This window comes from Gossypium hirsutum, chromosome D05 (genome assembly GCF_007990345.1).
Source record: "Gossypium hirsutum isolate 1008001.06 chromosome D05, Gossypium_hirsutum_v2.1, whole genome shotgun sequence".
NCBI classification, from domain to species: domain Eukaryota; kingdom Viridiplantae; phylum Streptophyta; class Magnoliopsida; order Malvales; family Malvaceae; genus Gossypium; species Gossypium hirsutum.
This window is the reverse complement of record NC_053441.1, coordinates 62,928,342-62,935,546: the sequence shown is the minus strand read 5'-3', so window position 1 is coordinate 62,935,546 and position 7,205 is coordinate 62,928,342.

Here is a 7,205-nt window from a genome sequence, read left to right as displayed (position 1 = left end):
TTTGACCTTAGATTTCAACCACGGGAGGCAGAACACTGAATAGTCGAGTTTTGAAGGTAAAACGAAATACACGACCCCTGCATGACTCTCAGTTAGTGGGTTAGACATGAACTTCAGTCAGTCAATGTTTAACGCTGTGAATATTTACTAAGGAATGACATCAACTTCCAATGGTTGGCAATCGATAATTGATTCTGGACACTTCGACAACGATACAAGAAGAGATGATGTACTCCCTACGGCCACCGGTAATGGGACATTTAACATGACAGATGTTAGTAGGTCAGAGAATGAAGATGGCAATGAATCCAATGCCAATCCAGTTCGGGAGCTCGGTGTTGACAATTTAAAAACTTTATTATTTTTTGAATCAGAGCCTGTTCTAACTTAACCAAAAGACGGTGAAATGTGAAGATGAAGATGAAGAAAAAGAAGAAGATAAACGATTCACGACGTACTTACCTCTAATCCACGTGCATAATGTCAACCTAATGACAGATGATGGGTTGAAGTCTGCAGAACTACCACACAGGAGGTCGGGCTATGTGAGTTCTTCATTGAATTTGGGTGATTTGGAAGTGAGCAAGGAGTTTTCCACTAAAGATGGTTTTATTGCTGTAGTGAAGTGATAGAACATAAAGAACGGGGTTAAATCCTGATCTAAGAGGTTCGTGGCCAAGTGTGCAGTTCGAGACAGTAGATGCGCATAGAAAATCATGGCTTCTGTTAAGAAGAAGGTGGGGTTGTGGATGATAAAGAAGTTTCCCGCTCTGCATACGTATGTTGCCCTTGGTACTATACAAATATTGGTATATATTGTGACATAGTTGAATTACCAAATTTAACATACTCATCGTGTTGTAGGTATTTCACGAGGTCATTCGAAGTTGGATTTAGAGATGATCACAGGCATAATACTCCCGATGGTGAAAGCGAGTTCGAGGATTTCTGTGTCAGCCTTAATTGCAAATATTCATAGCCAATTCAATTACACGCCTTCATACCACAGAACGTGGATAACAAAGCAGAAGGCATTAAAGAAGATGCATAGTGGGTGGATACATTGTACAACGAGGTATGGTAGCGGTGTCAGGTGCTAGAGTGGTACGTCCCAAGTTACGTAACTGATCTAGAAACAGGGCCCACATACTACAATGATCGCTTGTTCCGTGGATGTCAAATGTTCCACCATTTGTTTTAGACCTTTAAACAATGATCCCAAGCATTCCAGTGCAAGCCATTGGTACAAATAGACAATACCTTTATATATGGTAGATATACCCATTGACTGTTGTTGGTCGTGGCACAGGATGACAATCAGACAATCCTTACAATTGTGTTGGGAGTCTGCAAACGACTAGGATTTCTTTTTGTCTAGGTTGAGGAGACATGTTATGAAACATTTATAAAAATCCCTAACAACCCTGAGCCAGGGGAAGTATTTTCTGTGATTAATACAATTAAAAAAAGAAATTCAAAGAGTGGGAAAAGTGCAAGGTGGAATGGCATGATGGACGTTGGATAAACACCAATAGAAACAAAATAAAGAGAGCATCCCAGGCGCACTGATCGAGTTGACAGATAAATCTGGCAGCAAAACTTGATAGTTTTAATTAAATTTTAATTTTATGTATATTATTGTATATTTAATTAACTAATTAGTTTAAACTTTAACTATTAATTAAATTTTTTATTAAATAGAACCCAAGTCACTTTGAAATTAGAAATTTGGGTTAAAATAGAGTCGATGTCGCAACAAGTCACCCCTATGTCGCAACACCACATTCAAAACTGAAGAAATTGAGAAAGCATCTCGATGTCACGACCCAACACCTTTGTGTCGTAACAAGGAAGACAATATACACAAAATACTAAAGTTTCAGAGTTTGTCACGAAATCAAACCCCAATGTCGTGACAATGATAAAGTAACAAGGGTGTCACAACATGGAACCCTAATGTCGCAACATCACTATAATTTTTTGTAGAATCGACCCGACCCGATGGCGCAACCCGACTAATTAACCTAATTTTAACTAGTTTTAAACCTTAAAACCCTTATTTTAAAACATAATAACTCTTTTAACTATTACTAAAAAAATTCTTAAGCTCTAAGTCCTCTCAAAATCTCTTAGATCCTTTAACCCCAAAAACCCTAAAATACCCCAAACCACTCTTTTTTGTTCTCATATTTGGCTGCAGATCTCTTTGCAAACACACTTGGTGCAGGTCATACTCTACAAAGGAACAAGCTATCACAAGGAATTCAACCGTGTAAATCGAGGTTAACGGTTCTTAATTCATATTCTTACTGTCTCATTGAAAATATTGCTTTCTATTTTATTAGCTCCTAGCATAAAATACCATTGAATAGCCTTCAAGGAAAGTTAAGGGAACTAATGAACCAGAATCATTAACGGTTCCAAACCCCTTTAATTTCCCGAATCAAAAAGTCGAAAAATATATTTTAGAACTTCAGTGAAAAGCATTTATTCAAGAGCAGAGATTTGAACCGTTGATAACCCTCTATCATTTTAATAATTGTAAATTTTATTTATTAAAATAATGTTATTTTTTAAGTATCAAGTAAAACTAATAAATTTACATAAATGTTTAAATTATCGAAATTAATAAAGATTTCCTCATTATATAAGCGCATATTGATATACTGCATATAAATATTTTCAATAAAATACGTGACTAGTACGCTTTAAGTTGATCTAAATCTTGGTCAGGAGAACTGTGTTGAAAGTAAACTATTGCAATATTATTCATGCCAACATTTTGTCTTTTTTAAGTTGAATAGTTCCTAATTCTATGCTCACCTAATTCTATTTTTATAATTTTTTTAAGTTGAATAGTTGCAATATTATTCGTACTGACCCGTTAAGTTTGAGGGTTACCTGAAAGTAACAGACAACAGAGAGTGAGTTTTGATAACTTCGTGTGTAACACATACATAAACATAAAGTCAAATTTAATCATATTGTAGAACAGATACAGTCATAAGTCTTTTACAGAATCAGATTCACAACAGAGTCGTACAGATACAGATATGCATGGTCGTACTCCCATCCTTTACACACCAACTCTGACCATCCCAGCACACCATGTAAGGTATTAAACACCCAACCAGCCTTACACACTGTATAGTGCCAATACAACACTTTTCAAAATAGTCGCAGCAGTGCTGCCAGAATATTAACAAGATATCGCCTCACACAGATTATTTCCTCCACATAATACATACCCCGCCCCATAGTCAGATACAAACAGAATACCAGATACAACAGAATTAACAGATACAAAAATTAATATATCAGGCATGCTCGTATAACAGATAATAAACATGCACATATATAGCAGATCATTTCGCATTACATTACATGCATTTAGGTGTTGTTTGCGTCAGATTCCATACAAACAGATTATCAGATTCCATGCTTTAAGGCTTGCCTAAACACATACAAACCCCACAAAAGGCACAGTCAATCGGGACAACATGCATGACCCTAGGAAAAAATTCTAAATTTTGGACCTACACGGCCCAAAATGGCTTGCCTGTGTGGCGTCGACAGGCCCTAATTTTGACTTTCACCGATCGTCGATTTTCGAGTTCCTCGTTACACACCTGGTTCACTTTCAATTCAAAAACACCCACGAGCCTACCATCACCTAATTTAAATAGACCTCAAGTTAATTAATACATCCCCACATTTAATCTAAATTCAAAAATTCACAACACAATAGCCCTAATTTAACGTTTAAAAACTTACCCCCAAATGAACAGCTTAACACCATGTACCTACCTTGTCAAAGGATCAACCGCTTCGTGAACTTCTCCTAACAGCATTTAAATGATTAACACGACACCACACATAGCTTATGCACAACAAATAAAATCGATAAAGAAAATCATAACACTTACTCAAGAATGGTTTAACTAAAAATTCATAAGACACCCCCACCAAAAATTATTTGAAAAGGGGTTTGTAAATGATTAAGCAAGAATAATTGCAACCAAAATAGGTATTGATTCCCACGTGAAACAAATTGGGTAGCAAATCAAATGAAAAAGAAATGAAAAGAAAAAAGAAAAATGGAAAGCACATGGAGACGTGAAAATCGGAAAGGAGTTTCAGTTTTGTGAGGATTTTTTTAGAAAAACCAAAATTTAAAAACAACCAACTACACCTAGAATCCATTACTATCACAACTACCCACCACCTTTTTACTAACCAACAGATTTTCTCTTCTTTTTTTTAATAAAACAATTCAATTTCTATTTAAACACTACTAGTGTTTGACTACTTACAAAGTCCTTAACAAAACAAAATTATCTTAATTATCCACATGAAGACTTGAACCCAAAGCCCTTAACGCACTGACAACGCCCTCAACCACTTCAACAAGTACTTACCACATTATATGATTTCACAAACACAAAATAAAAACTTTGAGGCACTACAACTCTCCTCCCCTAAAAGAAATTTTAGTCTCAAAATTTACCTGATTCAAACAGATGCAGATATTGTTGACAAATTGATTCTTTAGATTCTTACGTGGCTTCCTCAGTACCATGATTCCGCCATAAAACCCTAACCAATAAAATAGATTTCCTCTTTAAGACCTTCACATCTCGATCTAGAATCTGAATTGATTCCACCTCAATTTTAACCTCAATCTCCTCAATAGAAACAACATGAGATGGGTCAAACTGATACCGCCTTAATATAGATACATGAAACATATCATGCATACGGTTTAACCCTAAAGATAGCTCTAACTAGTAAGCAACTGGTCCCACGTATTTCAAAATCTGATATGACCCAATGAGCCTAGGGCTCAACTTGCCATTACGCTTAAACTATAGAACCTTCTTCCATAGAGATACATTAAGAAACACGAAATCACCCATAAAGTATTCAATGTCCTTCCTTTTCAGATCTACATAGAACTTCTGTCTATCAGAAGTCGCTTTAAGATGATCCCAAATCAGTTTAACTTATCTTCAGTCTTAAAAACCAATTGAAGACCTAAAACCCGTCGGTTACCCAACTCAGTCCAACACAACGGAGTACGACACTTACGACCATATAGAGCCTCGTAAGGTGCCATCTGAATGCTAGACTAGAAACTGTTATTGTAGGTAAACTCGGCCAATGATAGAAAATCCTCCTAACTACCTTAGAAATCAATTACAAAACTCTGAAGCATATCATCTAGTATCTAAATCACCATCTTAGACTGACCATCTGTCTAAGGATGAAACATAGTACGAAAATCCAATCTCAAACCCAGAGCCTCATGAAGTTTTTTTCAAAACCAAGAAGTGAAATGGGGATTTCTATCTGAAATAATCGAAACAGGAACCTTATGAAGTTTCACGATCTCAGAAATGTATAGCTTGGTCAACTTTTGAAAAGAATAATCTGTCCGAACAAGAGTGAAGTAGACAGGCTTGGTCAACCCATCTATGATGACCTATACAGAATCCTTCTTAGTAAGTGTTAAGGGCAACCCATTAACAAAATTCATAGTCACACGTTTCCATTTCCATAAAGGAATCTTAACGGGTTAAAGCAAACCTGAAGGCAACTGGTGCTCAACCTTTACTTGCTAGTACGTCAGAAAACAAGAAACAAAGTTTGTCACCTCCCGTTTCAAACCAGGCCACCAGTACGATTCATGAAGATCTCGATACATCTTATTTTCATCGGGATACATAGCATAATGGCTACTATGTGCTTCCTGTAGAATAGACTGTCTCAAATTAGAGTCATTCGATCCACTAACCCGTCTTTAAAAATACTGAACCCCATCACCATTCAGCCCAAAATCAAAAGTACTACCATCTTTCATTTGACGTAATCGCAGAACCAAAGAATCATCCCCTAACTATTTATCCCGAATCTGATCAATCCAAGTCGGCTTAACTTACAACTCGGTTAAAAGACTCCAATCATCAAACAGACTTAGGTGAGAAAACATCGCCATTAAATTAGACATAACCCTATGACTAGAAGCATCGGCCACTATATCGCCTTTCTCGGGATGATACTCAATAGTACAATTGTAATCCTTAAGCAGTTCAATCCATCTACGCTGCCTAATGTTCAACTTCTTTTAGGTAAAGAGGTACTTAAGGCTCTTCCGATCGGTGTAGATGACCACCTCTCACCATACATATAATGCCTCTAAATTTTTAAGGTAAATACCACGGCAGCTAACTTCAGGTCGTGCGTCAGATAATCCCCCTCGTGTGACTTAAGCTGTCGGGATCCATAAGCTATAACCTTATCATCTTGCATCAGAACACATCCCAAATCGACACGCGACGCATCATTATATACCACAAACTCCTTACCAGATTCAGGTTGTATCAAAACAGGAGCTTGAGTTAAAATAGATTTGAGCTTCTTCTCAAAGCTTGATTGTTGCTCATCAGTCCAGACGAAAGGAGCGTTCTTACGCAACAACTTAGCCAAATGAGCTACAATTAACGAGAAACCCTCAACAATCTCTACTAATAGCCACAAAACCTAAAAAACTGTAAATCTCAGAAACATTTTTATGTTGTTTCCAATCAACTAGAACCTTAATCTTTCTAGGATCAACTCGGATCCCCTCTGCAAAAACTACATACCCTAGAGAAGTTACTTCCCTTAACCAGAATTCACACTTACTCAACTTAGTGTAAAGTTGTTTCTCTCGAAGTATCAGAAGAACTACCCTAAGATGTTCATCATTACCATCTTCGATCTTATAGTATTCCAAAATATCGTCGATGAAGTCTATGACAAATTGATCCTAATACGACTAGAAAACCCGGTTCATAAGATCCGTGAATACAATCGGAGCATTCGTCAAACCAAAGGGCATGATTAGAAACTCGTAATGCCTATAACGAGTCCTAAAGGCAGTCTTATGGACATCAACCTCTTTAATCTTAAGCTGATGGTACCCATAATAGAGATTTCTCTTGGAAAATATAGAAGCCCCACAAAATTGATCAAATAGCTCGTCGATTTTCGGAAGTGGGTACTTGTTCTTCATTGTCAACTTGTTTAAATGACTGTAATCAATGCACATCCTCATGGTACTATCATTTTTCTTTACAAACAAAATTGGTGCCCCTAGAGAGACACATTGGGACGGATGAAACCACGATCAAAGAGTTTTTCAACCTAAACCTTGAACTCCACAT